Source organism: Marmota flaviventris, chromosome 1 (assembly GCF_047511675.1).
Source record: "Marmota flaviventris isolate mMarFla1 chromosome 1, mMarFla1.hap1, whole genome shotgun sequence".
NCBI lineage: Eukaryota > Metazoa > Chordata > Mammalia > Rodentia > Sciuridae > Marmota > Marmota flaviventris.
This window is the reverse complement of record NC_092498.1, coordinates 22774433-22794843: the sequence shown is the minus strand read 5'-3', so window position 1 is coordinate 22794843 and position 20411 is coordinate 22774433. Positions and strand designations below refer to the sequence as shown.

At 40.2% G+C, this 20411-nt stretch overlaps 1 protein-coding gene and 1 non-coding gene across 2 annotated transcripts in view; one reads left to right on the top strand and one right to left on the bottom strand.

Annotated features, from left to right (window-relative positions):
- The window catches only part of Mkln1 (muskelin 1), a 327824-nt gene that overhangs the window by 104387 nt on the left and 203026 nt on the right, over positions 1-20411 (top strand). The window lies entirely within an intron of this gene.
- Positions 1123-1194, bottom strand: Trnaa-cgc (transfer RNA alanine (anticodon CGC)). Its single transcript has one exon. It is a non-coding gene; the product is annotated as a tRNA-Ala (tRNA).

Sequence of the window (20411 nt, the reverse complement as noted above, 5' to 3'; positions counted from 1 at the left end):
AATTATAGGCCAATACTTTTTAATTCTGAGTAGACTGATCATTGGAAGTATGTGATAAATATCTTTTATGTTTCACAACATTTTGAACCCAGGGGCATTCAACCAATGAGCTACATCCTCAAACCTTTTTGTTTTTTTATTTTGAGACAAGGTCTCTCTAGGTTCCTTAGGACCTTGCTAAGTTGCTGAGGCTGGCTTTGAACTTGCAATCCTTCTGCCTCAGCTTCCTGAGCTGCTGGCAATATAGGCATGTGCCCCCACACCCTACAGCCAGGTGAATTAATTGCAACTGGTATGACCTTAAATTTAGAGATGCAAAAACAATGGTGGCCACTATCAATAAAGTAAAAAAACCTTATGAAGCTTGCAACTGTGGCTCAGTGGTGGAGCGCTCGCTGGGTTCTATCTTCAGCACCACATGGAAAGGTAAATAAATAAATTACAAAAAAGAGGCTGGGGATATGGCTCAGTGGTTGAATGACCCTGAGTTCAATTTCTAGTACCCAAAAGGGGGAAAAAAATACACACACACATACACACACACATACATACATACACATACATATCAGGGCTGAGGTTGTGGCTCAGCGGTAGAGCACTTGCCTAACACATGTGAGGCACTGGGTTCAATCCTCAGCACCAGATAAAATATATAAATAAATAATAAATAAATAAATATTTTATATATATATATATATATATATATATATATATATATATAGTAACGTCCATATACAACTAAAAATTTTTAAAAAAAATATATATTTAAAAAAATCAAATGAAGGGCTGTGGTTGTGGCTCAGTGGCAAAGTGCTTGCCTCACACATGTGAGTCACTGGGTTTGATCCTCAGCACCACATAAAAATAAATAAACAAAATAAAGTTATTTTTAAAAAATAATGAAAAGATGGGGGGAAGCAGAACTCTCAATATGTAAAGCACTATTACAAATCACCGTTGCCATTTTTGTTGTTGTTGTTGTTGTAGTTGGACACACACCTTTATTTTATTTATTTATTTTTACGTGGTGCTGAGGATTGAACCCAGTGCCTCACACGTGCTAGGCCAGTGCTCTACCACTGAGCTATACCCCCAGCCTGACCAAATTTTTTTTTTTTTTGGTGGTGGTACTGGGGATTGAACCCAGGACCTGTGCATGCGAGGCAAGCACTCTACCGACTGAGCTATATCCCCAGCCCCTGGCCAATTTTTTAATAGAAATGTTTTCAATAAAAAAAATGGCAACAGACATAAATGAAATTTATAGGAAAAGATCTAAGTAACAATCAAATTTATAAACTTTAGAATTATTTGTTTCTTCTCAAAAAATGAAGAGATATAGTAGACAGTAACTGGTATCAACAACAATTGGTGGCAATAGGAATATTGGTATTTTTTCTGGTAGAAATATTAGTTACCAAAACCTTTCCACAGGTAAATTTGAGAACATAGTATAAAGTTAAACATGTTTACATACTATAACCTGTAACTTCACTCTACTGATTTATCCTAATAAAATATTAAGAGGGGGGCTGGGGTTGTGGCTTAGGGGTAGAGCGTTCGCCTAGCACCTGTGGGGCCCTAGGTTCGATCCTCAGAACCACATAAAAATAAACAAATAAAATAAAAGTTAAGAGGAAAAAAAATCCTTAAAATACAAGGAAAAAAATATTCAGGGGAACATAACAATTTATGACAAATGATATTAATACCAGCATCCTTATGAGATAAGCAGAAGATGGATCAGGTGACATACAGAAATGGGATACAGAGTCGCCATTAAGAATTTATGTTAGCTGGGCACAGTGGGGGCACGCCTGTAATCCCAGCAGCTTGGGAGGCTTGAGACAGGAGGACTGTGAGTTCAAAGCCAGTCTCAGCAATTTAGTGAGGCCCTAAGCAACTCAGTGAGACCCTGTCTCTAAATAAAATACAAAAAAGGGCTGGGGATGTGATTCAGTGTTTAAAAGCCCCCGAGTTCAATCCCTGGTACAAAACAAAACAAAACAAAACAAAAAAATCTTATGTTACAGAACCAGCTAAAAACTAAAGGAAAATCTGACTACCCAATGTTCAGTGAAAAGGCATGATTTTTTAAAAATACAGTGAATTCTGTTAGTACATAAACTAAGACACATTGGTCCTTCAGAGCTTTAAAACTAGGCAGAGTTCTCTCCTTCTTGCTGATATCCACTCTCCTGGGCTACTTTATTCAAACTAGACTAGTTCATACAGACATTGAAAATCAGAAAAAGCAGCACTTGGTGAGTTTTGCCAAATGTCAAAGAATTCCGCCGGATGCGGTGGTGCTCGCCTATAATCCCAACAGTTTGGGAGGCTGAGGCAGGAGGATAGCAGGTTCAAAGCCAGCCTGGGCAACCCAGTGAGACCCTGTCTCAATATAGAAAGTAAAAAGGAATGGTGGCGTAGCTCAGTGATAAAGTGCTTACTTAATGCGTGTGAGGCCTGGGTTCAACCCCCAGCACTGCAAAAGGAGAAAGCAAAACAAAACAAAAAACTCCTTAGCAACTCCAATGAGGGAATTTAATTTTGTGTAGAGGGAATTTAATTTTGTGTAATCTAACAGGTCTTTTTTTGTTGCTGTTGTTCTTTTTAGTTATAGATGACAGTAGAATCTATTTTGATACATTTATATACGCGGAATATATTTTATTCTATTTAGGATCCCAGTCTTGTAGATGTACACAATGTTGAGATTCACTGTGCCGTATTCATAAATGTACATAGAAAAGTTATGTCAGATTCATTTCACTGTTTTTTCCTATTCCTATCTCTGGCCTTCCCTTCATTCCCCTTTGTCTAATCCACTGAACTTCTATCATCCCCCGACCCTTATTGTGAGTTAACATCCACGTATCAGAGAAAACATTTGACCTTTGGTTTTTTGGAATTGCCTTATTTCACTTAGCATGATTGTCTCCAGTTACATTCATTTACCAGCAAATGTCATAAAAGTCATTCTTCTTTATGGATGAGTAATAGTCCATTGTGTACATATACCATAATTTTTTATCCAATCATCTGTTGATGGTCATCTGGGTTGGTTTCATAGCTTAGCTATTGTGGAACCATCCCTGGCATTCAGCAAAGATTTCAGAATGAGTATTTGCAGTATACCTGGATTTTAAATGCTTGCATATAATTTTAGCCCTTATCTGAATAATTATTTGGATCATAGGCATTCAATGTTGTTGACAATTCTCTAATCACACATCCAAACTAGTTTCTATATCTTGGATGACGTTTCCTCATCTCTTGCAAACTGATGTTCAATGTTGCATGACCTAGACAAAGTTTTTCACATATTTTGAGTCTCTCTTTGATTTTCAGGATCACTCCTGTGGGTTGGGGGTGTAGCTCCGTGGTAGAGCGCTTGCCTAGCATGTAAGAGGCACTGATTTGATCCCTAACATTGCAAAGAACACAGAAAGAATAACTCCTGCTCATTTGTACCCACGTGTAGCCTCAGGGTACACATTCGTGCCACATTCATGTTGATCTCTTTATTATCATCATAATCATAAGCCTCTTCCCGATATCGTATGCAACATTCTCATTGCTTTTGCAATGATCAGGCCTATTGGGCTTTATTAATGTTATGAAACACCTAGCACTGAGTACAGCAAACCTGCTGGTAGCAGAAAACTAGTTAGCGGAGACTAAAACCACCATGACCAACCACTGTTGTCACTGGTTGGGAGCAGGTGAAGAGGAACTACTTCTGCTTTTAGAGCTAAGTATTTTTCATCTCCACAAAAGTTCACAGGTTGACAAGCTGCCAAAGAACCTGTGCCTTTCCCAGGCATGGTACCACTCTAGTGAAGTGCACTGGAGACAATAACCATCAAATTACATAGAAATAGGTAATCAACCAAAATAATTTTTAGGTAGCTGATTTGATTCACATTGACTGAATTAGACTGAGACCATGGGTTTGATTTTTGGGGGGTTATTTAGCACATGGAGAAAACCCAGGTATTCTCTACCTATATCTTGCCATCTTGCAAATACATGCTCTCCAGAAGGCCTATCTACAGTGTGTAGAGGATGATCATATTTTTTTTTTCTTTTTCTTATTTGGTGCCTGGGATTGTAACTAGGGTCTGTAAGACTAGAAAAACGCCGCACCACACGACACAGATTACCAAAGAGTTTTCCCACTTTATTACAAAAAGCTGTGTGTTTATATAGGTCTAAGGAGAGGTCGCAGGGCTGAGGTAGATAACAGGTCGTCCGTTTATTGGCAAGCTCTTCCATATGTCAGTTCCGGAGCCCAAGAAGTTAATTCTAATTGAGGCTAAGGCTTCCCACCAGCAGGGTTTGAACATTGGGAAGGTTTCGCGCCAGTGAAAGAGACAAAGAGGAGAAGGAGGGTCGTTAGACGCCATGCTGGGGTTTTTCTCTGGGATGTGGCTGCCGTTATGTTTTCCCAACAGGGTCGCTTAACCATAAAACCACATCCCCAGCCCTTTCTTGTATTTTATTTAGAGACAAGGTCTCACTGAGGTGCTTAGGCCCTCACTGTGGCTGAGGCTTTGAACTGTAATCCTCCTGCCTCAGCCTCCTGAGCTTCTGGGATTACAGATGTGTGCCAGCACCTTGTCTGGTCATATCTTTTCAATGTGGTCCATACAGGGCAATGCTGTCACCAGCCTTGATAACAGTACGTAACCTGGCATCTCCAAATTCAGAATCTCAATTAGCCATTAACTAGAGAGAAGATACCTCGGTCGTATGTTTAAAAATTTTTAAGGTATATTTCTAATCATAGGTTGGATCAAATGGAAAATACTAATGAAAATCAAGAGGCTCACTTTCCTAGTTGAAAGTATTACAAAATTAAACGTTGGTACCTGCTTCCCCTCTACTCTCCAAGGACCTGATGACAATTAATTCCTATTGAGTCCGTATTCTGTGATTTGCTAGAGAGCAGGTCAGTGTCACTGGAGAATGTGACGCGTTTCTCAAAGCACAGAAGGCTATAGATTATAACTCGGCTTCTGGCCTCAAATGTAATTTTCTCCCTCGGTTTTCAGGACCCACCCCTCCCTCCAGCACCGGAGCGGCAGGCAGTTCTCTAAATAACACCATGTCCCTGGCCGCCTAGCTCCCATTTGAAGGGTTCAGCGGGGCTCCTTTGAGGTCTGTCCCCCACCACCCTCCCTCTCCCAGGCGTCTGGGTCTGAGTCTGAGTCAGCCTGTGAGTCACCTCACTCATTAGCAGAACTCAAAATGCCTCTTCATCCTCTAGATCCCTTTTGTCTCCCTTCTTCTAACTGGTTTCCTGGCAGCCTAGGGTCTGGGGACAGACAACCTTGAAGCCAGAGGCTGGACTGCTCCTAGGCTGGGCTGCTCAGCAAGGAGGTTGGCAGACGGCAAGTGGAATCAGAACAATGACAATGTTGCTCACGGTCGCCTCGGGAGGACTGGAGTGGCCAGATTTGTCATCTCTGCCTGTGTCAGTTTATAGGACAGCACAGGGGTCCTTGGATCTTGGTCCCATCTCTTCTCTTCTGACCCTTTCTCTCCCCACCTCTCCTGTCCCCGCACACCCTCCTCAGGGGTCAGAAGGTGAAAACTTGGAGGCTCCACTCTCTGGGGGAAGTGCCGGGGAAGAGGAACCTCCCTGTGGTGGTGGGCACTGAAACTCCCACCTTTTCAAGTCTCTTGTTTTCATTTCTGCTCACTTGATTTTACATTCTTTTTGTGAAAGATGAACTGGAAAGGTCGAAAGAGAGGAGTTATGTCCTGTTGGTGCCTCCTGGGCACACCGAGAAGCCCAGTGAAATGATACTAATGAGAAACTCTAAATTCACTGTAGCCACATCGGTACCAATGCACTGTTATTAATTCATTAATCTTACTTAGAGCCTTTGTAAAATGGGTGACGCTTTACGCAGCTGACTACAACAGTTGCATTAAATCTGATGATTTAGCTTTGAAAGGGACCCCAGAGACCATCCTGTCCACCTTTCACTCAATGAGTCAACATTTACTGGGCACCTTTGAGGAGCAAACCCTAAGCCAGATACCATAGGGCAGTACTTCTGCCTGTCACTGTCACTGTGTGCACATATCACCTGGGAAACCTGCTAAGATGCAGATTCTGATTCAGGAACCTGGGTGGGGATCAGGAGTTCTGCCTTTCTATAAGTTCCCCAGAGATATCCATGCTGTGACCCACAGACCACACTTTTGAGTATCAAAACTCTAGGGACTCTGCAAATAGGGACTTTGCATACAGCCAGATAAGGCTCAGCCAGGCTCCATGGCCCACACCTGTAATCCCAGCCACTCGGGAGGTTGAGGCAGGAAGATTGCAATTTTGAGGCCAGCCTTAGCAACTTAGTGAGATCCTATCTGAAAATAAAAAATAAAAAAAGGCTGGGGGATGTAGCTTGGTGGTAGAGCATGCTTGGGTCCAATCCCTGGTACTGTGGTGGGTCCAGAGGGCAGACAAGGCTTGACTTTGTCCTTGAAGAACCTCACGAGGCCCACAGGGCTCCAAGCTAAAGGATGCTTCCCTCCATATTCCTCCTTCTCAGCCACTGATATTTATTCACGAGGCCCAAACAGTGCCGACCTGTTCTTCCAATGGTCTCTGCTTTCTCTCATCATTAGCCCCAGTGTAGGTATTAAAATTGCAAGATTTAGGTTTGAGTGTAGGACAAGAAAAAGGGTTCATATATCTTCAATCTTATCTATGATATCTAGGCTATCTCAAATTACTATCTCACATTTGAGGCAGAACCTACCCAACAACAAAATATTTCTTTAATCATTACAGTGATCTCCTTTTATGATTGGACAGTTCCTGTCCTTTGCTAATTTTTTTTTATTGGTGTCTTTGTCTCTTAATTATTAAGTTGTGATTTCTTTTTATTAAGACATTAAAGAGAATAAAGTTTTCTTTTCATTTTTTTTAAACTTCATCTATTACTTTTGGAGTTTGCAATCGTAGTCTCTAGACCAGCATTAATTTTTTTCTTGTTAATCTGAGCAAGCCCCCTTTCCTATTGTGACATGGTTTCTTCCTTTCCTATAAATGTGAAGTCTAACTTCTCATCCTGGGGAAGTGTGAAGAGAAAGTGCACGTGAGATCCTGCCGGACAAATACAGAACGTGGTTAGTTTATTTTCAGAGTTGTATTAATCCCATTGTTTTATTGAAACTAGTAGGAGACATAGAGGCCTGGTGTTGACAAGTTCCAGTTTTGTTTTGTTCTGCTTTGAGTTTGGTTTGGGTTAAATAAACATGGATTGAGCACTTACAAGAACTCTGAGTTCTGTTTTAGTTTCTTGTTCAGAGTCAGAACCTGCTTGTGGAGAGTGTCATATGTGCAAATGTGCTCCTGCTTTCAGTCTGCCTTTTGCCTCCCCAGCCACCCCTCAGTTGTCAACAGGTAACCTCTTCCACCAGAGCCGTCCAATTGTGAAACTGCCTCAGGACTGAGGTTTTGGCCTGGCTGTTTCTGGGTTCCCACATTTGCTGTCTCATCTCTCTTAGAAGCTTTTATTGGTTAAAATTACTTATTTCTATAGTAGAAGTTATAAGAGTACTAGTATTCTCATTTAGATTGACAGGTTTTTGTTTTAACTTTACTGGGAAACCTTGTACTCTTCCTTGCCCTCCTATCTAGAGTGTTCAATGCCTTTAAATTCTATCCACTATTGTCCATTTAAAAAAATTATATATTTATATATTATATTTTGCTATCTGTGACATACAAATATATAATACAATAAAACACAAATATACACAAAACCACTAATGGTAAAATATATACAAGATATAAATATATATAAAACCAACTGTTAATAGTTAAATAGAAATGCCTGAAGGCAATGAGTTTTGCCTCTGATGGTTATTTGTTCTCTGATAGTATCGAAGCAAAGAACCTCTAAAGGCAAAAATCTAACAATCATCCAGTTTGAGAATGCTTCCCCACCCTTGCTGGTACCCCCATTATTCCTTCCACACACAAATATACCTCTGAGTCCCTCCACTGAGCATAGATAAAACAAGAAAAAGTCAATATTATTGAATCCCATCCATTTGCCAAGCACTGTGCTAAGTGCTTTCACCTACGTTTTTCTCATTTAATGGATCCTTTGCTTGCTTACTGCGGAGGAGAGAATGAGACTGCACCTTTCAAGGCTCCCTCCTTCTGCCGCAGGCCTGCCTTCCCTGTCTGTGACAGCCTTACGCCGGGAGCAAGGGAACTCAGTTTGAGACAAAATCCACTCTTTTCTCATCTCATCCAGCTCCATGGCAAAAGTTGGTTTCTCGTTTCTAGAAGATGAGAGATGCATTGATTTAGGAAAAAGTGAGTGGGACAGGCTGCTTGCTGCCTAATACCACCCTATGTACCCACGTGGGTAGGCACCTGCCTCTGCTGAAAGGCCTCTCTTGTTCTGGCTTCTTTCCCAGACAAGCTTTGCATTCTCTGGGAACAAGGATCCACATACGTTCCACTTCTCCCCTGACAGACTGATTGACTGATCTCTGAGCATAGGTCATTTATCACCACCACCACCCCCGACCAAAAACCAAAAGTAAGACACTGTCTCCGGGAGATACTTACTGGTCTTAACCATTCTTGAGATCACCTGCCATTTTCTCCTCTTACCAGGATTCAAATCTTGGACACCACTGAGGAAAGAGTGAGGTTACACCAGCACTGAGAAAGGAATCTTCCCCTGGCCATGGAAGGAGGCCCGTCTCACTATCTCAGCTCTTAGGAATGGCTCTCCAGCTGCTGACAGAGCCACAGGGGCTTGGCCACAAGGCCAGAAAAGTCCTCCCTGGTGACTAACAAAAAGGAGGCAACCAGAAGTAACCAGAGCTGAGCAGAGGCAACTGTCCCTATTGTAGAAGTGTCCCCAAAGACAGTGGCCAGCAGTGCAAGTCACCAGGCATCAGCAGTGTGACAGTCTCATAGCTGGCCCATTCTGGTGGATGATTGGCACTCAACAAAAGAAGACTCTGGAAAAGAATGTACTTATCATCAGCATATGGTGACATTTTTATTCTAGAGACTTCTTATTCATCCTTTCACGTATACAACGGACATGTGAATGAGTGTGCTGAGTGCAAAGCTGGAGGTGGGCATGCTCATTGCCCCCCAGGGGTCGACGGTTTAGCAGAAAGGAGATAGACACAGGAAGCATTAGAAGAAAACAGCAGAGGCACTTAGCAGGGGACTGAAGAGTCAGGAGAGCCAATAATGTGCATAGGGCTTATATAAAGGGACAGGAGAAGGACACTGCAGGAGGAGGGGCCAGCAGGGCCAAGTCACAGAGGTGAGACTGTGACTCACTGCAGAAGCAAAGGGTGTTGACGTTGTGGTCAGATAGGCAGGGAAGGGGACAAGAGGTAAGGCTGGGGAGGGGAGCAGAGGTCAGGCCATAAAGGTGTGGTCTTGCACGTCATGCTAGAGGGTCTGAAGTCTGTCTCGAGGGTCAAGAACCTCCAACTGACTTTTTGTGGGGAGAGGTCAGGGGCTGCTTTGATTTCTTTTGCACCTTGGGTGTTTATCGTCATCGTTGTTTTGGAGTTAGGGGTTGAACTCAGCACCAAGCATGTGCTAAGCATGTGCTCCACCATAAACCATATCCTAGGCTTATACCTTGTGTTTATAGGGGAAACAATGAAATAATTATCCCTTTAATTTTCCATTAATAATACTTTATTTTTTTAAAAAATGGAATTAATGTTTTGAAGAGACTAATACTCCAGAAGGCTCTGGAATGGATCGACACTCCTACTTTACTTCATCCCGACTCTCCTAACAAACAAATAAAAATTCAAAGGGGAGTTACAAATTAGGTTACAATTAGGGTCATGCCAGGCCCCGTGGCACACTCCTGTAATCCCAGCTGCTTGGGAGGCTCAGGCAGGAGGATCCCAAGCTCACGGACAGTCTAAACATAGGGAGACCCTATCTCAAGATTTAAAAATAAATAAATAAATAAATAAAAAGGACTGGTGATATAACTCAGTGGGAAAGCACCCCTGGATTCAATTCCTATTACTGCAAAAAGAGACAGAACAGTAGTAATAATAATTAGGCATTATTATTTTTATAATGCCTAATATTTAACTCCAAGTATAAAATATTTTGTAGTTTATGGCATACTTTGATTTCTTCCCTTTTGCATAGGATTACAAGAGAACTCTAAAACAGAGCAAAATCTGTGATATACAATATCAAATTCTGACAGTTTGGTTCTACTATCTTATTTTTAAAGCTTAATTTTAATTGTTCAGATTTATGGGGTATGCTGTAACAAGTTATATGTATATAATGTGCAATGATCAAATCTGGGTGATTAGCATTTCCATCTGGTTAAACATTTATCATTTCTTTGTGTCTGGAGCCTACATATTCCTCTTTTCTAGAGCTTTATAAAGTATATAATAAGTTATTGTGAACTTCAGTTACCCTACTGTGCTGGAGAACTCTAGATCTTATTCCTCTTATCTACCTATATTTTGGCACCTGTTAGCCTATCTGTCTCTATCTCCCATGCCACATCCTGCCTAGTCTCTTTTTCTGGACATTTTATCATGGTTGTAGTGTGCAGATTGGACACAGGAAAGCAAACGTGAAAGTACAAGGACCAGTTCAGAGGATCCTGCAGTAATTTCAGAAGGAAATAATGAGGGTCTGGGCTTTCACAGAGGCAAGGGGGATCCAGAGAATGGAGGGTCCCAGAGATACAAAGGAGCTTCACCAAATTAACAGTGGTGGTCACCACAGATGGGACCTGAAGAGCCCACAGTGGCTCTAAGCTTTGGTGGGTGCGGGGTGATGCTGAGAGAAGGCTTGCTGGAGGGAGATAAAGAGTTCATGCTGAAACAGGAAGCTAGGACAGAACCGTTCCCTTCCACTGATAACTGCCTGAAGACGATGGTGTTGGGGACTTTCCAGGTGCACTCCCAGCGACTATAGAGAGGATAGAGTTCCTAACATCCTGCCTGGCTTGTTAAGACCAAATCCATGGAGGCCAGGAGCTGCAGATGAGAGGTCTTCAGTACCTGCTGCCAAGCAGGGCCTGACAAGCTGTTTCCATGGAGACGCAGTGGCGTGCGCAAGAGGGAGTAGGAGTGTTGATCCATTCCAGAGCCTTGGGTCACAAGGCTGTAGCAGGCTAACATATAAACAGGAAAAAGACACGATCGATCAGAAAAGGATGTTCAAACCTATTGGCAATTAATTGGGGTTGTAGCACCTTAATTCTAATTTAAATCTAAAATTCAGAAGGATTGGCAGAACACACTTCATGATCCTGCTAGTTATTTTGGGTACCACTTAATGAGAACACAAGGAAGTGGATGCTAATTCAGGCTAACTCCAAAGGTACAGACATCCATCTTAAGCCCTTGTACATCCCTGGACTCTAAGTGGCTGCATATCCCTTCTGAGTGTTTGGAGAAATATGAAGAGATATAGGAAGTTAATTTGTTTTGCATTCACCATGCTAATGACAGTAATGTGGGAAACCTATGGAGCTCTTTGGAAAACTCAGGTGCTAGCAAAGCCCCAGACTGAATGCTGTTGTTCAGCAATTTGAGTAACGGGAAGAACAGAAAGACAACAGCAATAGAGCCCTAAATGTTTGTTGAGTGTGTGCATTTTAAAATAGGCATAACATGAAGTTTACCATTTTGAACATTTTAAAGTGTACAATTCAATGGCATTAAAAATATTCACAGTCTTATGCTGAGGATGTAGCCCAATGGTAGAGAGTATGCTTAGCATATGCAAAGTCCTGGGTTCCATCCTTAGCACCACCTTAAAAAAAAAAAAAGTTCATTGACAGTCATTGGTATCCAACATCATTATCTACTTCCAAAACTTTATTATAAACCAAAACAAGAACTCTATAACCATCAAGCAACAACTTCCCCTTGGGCCCTGTCTTCATCCATTTTGTATCATTATAACAAAATGGGGACTTTATAAAAGAAAAGAGGTTTATTTGGCTCACAGTTCTGGAGATTCAAGCATGGTGCTGGTGTCGTCTCCTTGGTCTGGTGAAGGTCTCCTTAAAAATAGCATCACAGTAGTGGAAGAGATCACATGGTGAGATAGGGAGCAAGAAATTGGGGAGGAATCAGGCTCAGTCTTTTTTTTTTTTTAAGAGAGAGAGAGAAAGAAAGAGAAAGAGAATGAATCTTTTTTGTAGATGGACACAATACAATGCCTTTATTTTTATGTGGTGTTGAGAATGGAACCCGGGTCCTGCCTGTGCTAGGAGAGTGCTCTACTGCTGCAGGCTCAGTCTTTTTATACCAACCTGCTCTTGCAGAAAACTAAACCACTTGCAAGACCCACCTTTACAAGACCAACCTTACAGTGTGAATCCATCTGAAAGGTTAGAATCTCCCTAACCTTATTACTTTCCACTAGGTCTCACCACCTCACTGTGAATCAAGCCTGTAGTATATGAAACTTTGGGGTTCATATCCAGACCATAGCAGGCCCCAAAGATTTTAAACAACTTTGTTGTGCTATAAAATCTCTGCAGGCAAGATGATGGTTCAACTGCTGCAAGTGAGAAAACTGGGTTGGTTTTGGTTTGATGAGTTCCCCTCAATTCAGGAATGGGAAAGGGTTGGCCAAAAGGTTCTCATCCTGTTGATGAGCTTGATAAGCATAATCTTTGGAAGAAGACTGATTATAAATATCTTAGTGACTGATGGAACTTATTAATCTTGACCTCCAAGGTATTTAAATGGCTGAAGGCAGTTCTTATGAAGAAATCAGCAAAACTAAGTCAGGGCCACAGTCCCTCATAAAGATTCTACTGGAGGCAAACTTTGTCCCAAAGATAGTGGGACATAACTGTGAGAGGAATTGTCTAGAATTAAATTCACTCTAAGTTACCAAAAATGGTAATGCTTGGGAGGATGAGACATCAATCTGGTGGAGAACATTGGCAATGACCAGAAGATCAGAACCTGAAATACCAAAAGTCTAATTACATTTCTTTCACAAATCAAAACATTTTGGGTGGATGGAGAAAAGGTTTGGTGACTTGCTCATCCAATAAGCTCAAGGTGTTTAGAACATGGTTCTTGTATGTCAAGGCTCAGTCTGGTGTTCTCAGCTCCAGAGCAGCAACAACCCTCAAGTTCAGGCAGATATATCACAGATACATAGTGTTAGTCACAAATGACAGCTAGAGAAAGAGGATGTGGAGTTGATTTAGTGAAAACTGCTTCACTACAATTGCAGTCTAAACCAAATGTGCTTGGGGAAATACTTTAATATGATATACTCCTGAGAACTGGAGCTCAGAGGAGTTTGACTAATTTACTCTCACCAAGAAAACCAGAGAAAGAACTAAAAATTAGTACCTGTGTTTCCTGATACCTGGTCTAGTGGTTTATTTTGATCAGTATCTGTGGTATTCTGTGCTTGGAATGCACAAGGGAGATGGTTCTTGGAGTCTTTCTGAAGATTTCCTTTGATGAGGGTCAAAATATAAGCCCCTCATCTCCAAATTCACCTCCAATTAAGTTTTCTTATTTCATTGATTTTCTCATCAGAACCCAAAAAACTGAATGGAAGCTTGGAAACACATTGTTAGCAGTCATGAAATGTTGAAGGCTATGAAGATTATATTAGGAGATGATTTCCTCCTAATACCTGGTGGAACAAGAAGCTCTACAGACCCACACTGAACAAAACAATCATAACTGATGAAATAATTTTTGAAAACAACTATTTAAAGTCTCTGGAAATTGTTTTAAGGGCATAAAACAAATGGTGAAACATTTATTCAGGAAAATCTACTGCATCTCCAGAAAAGTGGGAGTCTATGGCAACTGGATCAAAAACTGTACTCTCTCTTCCACTCCCCTCCCATCTAGGTTAGTGTGATAGAAGTTCCAATCTAAGTATATGTGACTGGATAGACAGGGTATGCTCTCCCCAGTGACCAGTCAAGGATTTCCATATCTAGTCCTAGCTAACTCCATTTCAAAAAGACTAAAGTGCTGCCAAGAGGCGGGGAACTCAATCCTTTCATCAACCCCCCACTTTTAGGGCAGAAACTCCCCCCCAGGTCCAATAGACTGATAAAACTGGGGCCTAAATTGTAACTCAGTTTACAGGTGGGTGGTGTAGAGGGTCCACAAGGGGAAATACAAACCAAGGAGATCAGAGACTACTGTCCCCATCCAGATCTCTTCAAGAAAAGTGAAACACTTTTCTAGACTGCCCCAAGTTCTAGAACAGAGTCTCAGAGATTTTTGCCTGGGAGAAAAGGTTCATGATAAGAACAGAGAGCTCTGAAGTAAGGGAGTTGGTTTTATTCGGACTGTGGAGAAGTTCAAGCTGAAGATAATTTTTGAGAAGAATAGAGATTTTGGTGATAAGCAATTAATAGAATTCTGGTGGCTCCATGACAGCAATAAGCTAAGCTCTAGGTTGGCTAGTTTACCAGAGAAAACCAGGGAAAGAGAGAACTTTCTGAGCCTCCTGGGCTGAACAAACCTTAAAGACTGACCTCAAAAACTACCACTGCAAAGATGCTTAAATATAATTGGATCAAACTGTGGAACAATTTATGTCTCAGAGCATTGTGGAAAAAATAGAGCATGTGAACATACTTTATATACAAATAGAGATATGAAAAATTGTGTTCTATATGTGTAATAATAATTGTAATGCATTCTGCTGTCATGTATTTAAAAAATAAAAGCAATTAAAACAAAGAAAATAATAGAGCAAGTTAGCTGGGAGCCAGTGGAACCTAACAGCTAGGGATCATAGTAACAGAGACAACTTAGAACAAGTAGGAATGGAGACAGTCAAAGAGAACTTTGTTAAAAGTATTGTCATCCCAGAGTGACTGTGCATACAACCAAGCCTGTATCTTCTAAGGAGTAACATCAGAGGTTTTAGACCATGGGAGGTAGCATTCATTAAAACAATCTAAACAGTTGTCAAAGAAACAAACAGCAATTATCCCTAGCTTAATAGAATCAGTAGTCAATATTGCTGCAATAGCAAAAATGTCCCTGAACCACATATATACATACAGGGAGAAAAAAAAAGGAAGAAAGAAAGAAAGAAAAGAAAGTCCAGTTTTTAACAAAAGGTTAGGAGACAGGGCAAAGAAACAATAAAATGGGTTGTGACTCACACAAGGGGCCCAGGGTGGGGTTGGGGAAGGACTCAATGGAAACTGCTTGTGAGAGGAACTGGATATCAGACTTATCAGATAAAGGCCACAAAGCAGTTATTATAAGTATGTTCAAAGAAATAAAGGAAATCATTCTTAAAGAAGAAAGGAATATATGACAATGTCTTATTAGACATTATCAATACCAATAAAAGGATAGGAATTATTAATTATTTTATTCAAGAATCTTATGGAAATTCTAGAGTTGAAAAGTGCAATAACTGAAATGAACAACCACTTGAAGGATTCACTAGTAGATTGGGCTGGCAGAAGAAGCAAATTTGAATATATATAGAGATTATTTGTTCTCAAGACAAGAGAATGCCAAGCATAATGATGCATGCCTGTAATTCTAGTTATCTGGGAGGCTGATGCAAGGGGATCAAAAGGTCAAGGCTAACCCAAGCAGTTTAGCAAGACCCTGTATTAAAATAAAAAAAGGTTTGGGGATGTAGCTCAGTGGTAAAGCACGCTGGTTTCAATCCTCACTACAAACAAACAACCCAGAGAAATAATGAAGAAATATGGGGGAAAAAAGTCTCAAAGAAATATGGGACACTATTAAGCACATCACCATATGCAGACTAGGAGTACCAGCAGTGGGTGGGTAGGGGGATAAATTTGATGAAATAATGATGAAAATTTCTGGAATTTGATAAAATACATTAATCAACACATTCAAAATCAACTAACTCCAAGTACAATAAATACAAACAAATTCATATATCAAGAACTTCAAATATAATTAACAGAGTCCCACATCCAGATATACCAAAGAAAAAAATATCGAAAGAGAAAAAAGAAAATCTTGAGAGCAACAAGATAGAACAACAAAACAAACAAAAACCCAGCCAACCTCATCATGCAAAAAATGTACCCAATTAAGGTTAACATCTGACTGCTCAACATAGACAATGGATTCCAGGAGGCAATGGAATGATTTCTTCAAAATGATAAAAAGAAAAAAAGTCAATTAATAATCTCAGATTCAGTAAAGTTATCACTCAAAGCTAAAGATAAAATAAAAGCTTTCTAAGATAAACAATATTAGATGCTCTTTTTTGGGGAGGAAGATTTCTGGTAGAGATATAGTGATAGAGATTGTTGAAAAGATAAGGTCAAACCAAACCTGAGCATAATGACTTGGTGAATAAAAATCCTTTAAAGTTCCTTGCAAATCAAAGATCCATTAGAGGAAGCTACACATTTCAAGATTTTAAAGTAATATTTTAACCTAGAAAGAAATTATTAAAGTGGTTTGTTTTTTATAGCAAGTTTCCAATTATTGATATAAATGATGTGCACTGCAAATGTTACCAGATATTTTGGGCAGGAAAAGCCATCTATTTACATTCCCATAGATTTATTTTATTAGTGACATGTATGGCTAGTTTTCCCTCTTCTTCCTTTCTCTTCTGAGCTTACTGCTAGTGAGGGTACACTAGACAGCAGGTCAGTCATGAAAAGAAATATGGATGGAGACGAGCTTTGCTAGAGACGCAGTCTAGTGATTTGTTTTTGGTGCACAGATTTGTAAAAGGGAAATGATCTACAGAGTGCCTTTGATGAAAATAGTCCCTTTCTCCTCTGTTTAGCTTCCAGAAATGCAACTATCTAGTCTTTCAGTATGATTGAGTAAATCAATCCTTGAGGGAGAATGTGGAAGTAAATGAAGACTAGTTACAGCTGAGAGCAGTGATTTCCCTGAAGAGATTTTCTGCACTCTGGTCAGATTAAAACCTTTTCTCCACTTTTTTCTATAACTGTTTTTTTTTTCTTGTAGATGGACAGCATGCCTTTATTTTATTTTTGTATGCAGGCTAAGGATTGAACCCAGTGCCTCACATGTGCAGGCAAGCACTCTGCCACTGAGCCCCAAGCCCCAGCCCCCATAACATTTATTTTTTTAATTTATTTAAATGTGGTACTGAGGATCAAACCCAGTGCCTCACATATGCTAGGCAAGTGCTCCACCACTGAGCTACAACTGCAGCCCCTTTTCTCCACTCTTGAACTTTCCTTTTTGATGTTTTTTATATTCAACACCTCTGTAAGACTTACCAGATTATGACCACCAGCACTCATCATGTGCCACCCACTTTCTTAGCCCTTGAGAGTTTGACCTTCCAGAGTGTATTGCCACAGGGAACTCATGTTTCCAATTTAGAGTTCCAATCCCAGTTGAATGGCAAAGACAGCTTTTTGTCCATGGTTGTAGAATTTAAAAATATGGAAGAATATTTATTTGGATGCAGGAAAAAAACCCAGATCTTTTGGTGTTTCTTGAGGACCAGTTAAATTTTAGCAAAGAAAAGAAAACAGCATACACAGGTTCTCTTTGTTTGCTGCTTACCTCTTGTCTGAACAATTGATTCAATGAAAATATAAAGAATGAAGTTAAAGGACTTCATTGTTAAAACTAAGAATTTGTACTTATAAGGGAAAAAATGAGTTATTTTAAATCTCCAAATAAATACTTTATTGTAGAGCAATTAAACACCCATGTCAGCTAAACTCTGCCCAAAATTGCCCTAGATTTCTGGATCCCCAGAGGGTTTTTTAAAAATGGTTATTATTATTGTCTATTTTTTTAGGATTATTTTGTTATTTTCTATTTTAGCTAGGGCAGTTGTTGTGAGTTTTCTGCATAATGAAACAATTTAAACTTAGGATACTAAACTTGTAATTTTTATTATGCAACTGGAAATAGTCATATATCTTTTCTACATTTATAGTATGATTTTTAAAGTTTCTGGCTTAAAATTTACCAGTTGGGTAAGAGTGTTGATAAAAATCCCTTTGAGGAAATAATCTTTCAACAATAGGCCTCCCAGGGGACCTATCCACCCCCCCATGCCTGTCACCTCCACTTGAGTTATTAGTTGTTTGGTGATGAAGACCCCACAGCGAGTCAAGCCAAATGGTGTAAAGCATTCTTCTTCATTCTCATTATCTCTTTTCTTCTTCCTCCTCTCCCTCTTTCCTCTGCTCTCTTGTTTCTTCTTCTTCTGCCTCTGTCCTTGTCCCTTTTCATGCCACCCATCCAACTTTTTTCTTCCTTTTCTTTGCCACTCTGGCCTATGTTGGTAAGCTTCAATGACTCCCCTGATTTCCATTGTCAAACTTTGTTTGCCAGTAGGATCCTCCTGGTCACATTAGCCCATGGTATGTCAACAAACACTTAATAGAATCGAAGGAGTGAAAGAATCCCAGAGGAGGGGGGCGCTGTGCCTAGGTCTGTGTTCCAAACTCCCCTTTGGCCAACTTACATTTGTTTTGAACTGCCAGCTGTTGTTTCCAGGCTGGGTCTTCTAGACTCTCAGATAATATTGGAGTTAGTTAAACTATGTCCAGTACTTGAAAAATGCCTGGAAGATATCGTATATTTACCCACAAAAAAAATAAAACCTGAATAGATCAACTAGAATAATGATGGAAAGTTTCTTTCTTCCGTTTTTTTTTTTTTGATGGGGGGAGGATAAGAGCTAGAAGGCGGGAGATTATGCCACACCACTTCATTGTGAAGACTCTATCCCAGACTAGGATGTTCTGATTGGTTGTGTGTTGTCTATGGAGTCCTCTCCTTCTGGAGTCCGCAGGAGAGAAGGTGAGACCAAACAGTATTTAGTTTGCAGCTATAAGACTTAGGCAATTTCCCTAACATCTCCAAACCCTGTTTACTTATCTGTACAAGAGAGACAATAATTTCTATTTTACAGGCTACTTGAAGATTCAAGATAATGTCTGCTAATCATTCACTAATATAATACCTACAGTAATAAATACTTAAATTTATTTTTACAGAGGTAATTAATTTGTAGAGAGAAATATTTCAAAGCATGTAACTCTTGGGGAAAAAATGAATCTGGCCATTAAGAGGTTGGGAAGCATGCCCATGACATAGGTCTACAAGGCTCTATCAAGTGTTCCTTAAGATCTTATGTCAATTCTAAGGCTCTGACTTGGGGATGTACAAGGAAGTCCCAAATCCTTTGGGTTGATGAGGATCCTATCTTGAGGGAGAAACTCAGTTTCCTGATGGTGCCTTAGTGACAATTCTTTTATGCTACCTGTTCTCCTGCTTGATTCCTCTGTGATTTTTGACACAGCCCGGCAATGAGCTTTGAGAAGTACCAGGTCTGCTCCTGCATACCTTAGTGTCTAAGGAGACTTGGAATTTGGGGTGGGAAGAAAATGACATGGAGTGTCTTGCATGTGGAAAAGATGAGATAAATGAGAGGATTATCAGGGCTTGGGTTTCACCACTTGAAAGGGAGGCAATTGAATTTGTTTTCCTCCTTAAGAGAAAAGTACTGTCCTCTTCTCCTATCTCAGTCCCATGGGGACTCTTCTAAGAAATGAGACTTTCTCCTAGGCCTCTTACTTGTTCCCTTTTTCTAGGAGAGGGCACTTTCTCTAGGCACTCCTGAGACAGAGAGATCAGTTGCCACCTTTCCATTATTGGGCATGGGTAAACCTCTAACAGGCAGAAGCTATCTGACATTTTCTAGATGTCCTGGGCTGCTGCAGAACTTTATTTGGTGGAGCATAGGTGGCCTGTAGGATCCACCTTTTAAGCTCAATGTTCTTCTGGGCAGGCTAGATGAACTTGGAGAATGTATTCTGTTTTAAGCTGAATTTATCCTTTATTATTTTAAAGGCTGTAAGAAGTTATTTTTTAAATGTTTTCCATCAGCACTTTTTTTTTTTATGTATTGTCCTTAACACCCTGAGGCTACTTGAAGAAGGATTTAAATTTCAAAGTCTGGTTTTCAAAGTCTGGTAAGTAAACAAAAAAGTTTCTCAACAACATCTTTAGGCAAGCACCCAAAGACCTCATTTCTGACATGGTGTTTGGGTCCCTCATAATTGTCCAATAGTACTGTAGTACTGTGCCTAACCACAATGTTTTAAAAATCATTTAAAAATACTCATAGACACAAAGTTGCCTACCAATTTACTTATTCTTCTTCTTCATCATCATGTTTAGCAAAAGAAAGAAAGAAAGAAAGAGGTTTAAATGTGGAATTATTTTACTAGACTCTAAGCATATTAAATGTAGTAGGCTGTGTTGGGGATTCATACAACAACTAATTTGGAAAAGGCTATTCACTGTTCTCCCAAGAGTATAAAAATGTCCGGAGGGATGGATAGAGAAGCAGAGGCTAGCATGCCTGGCCTCAGCTCTGCAGG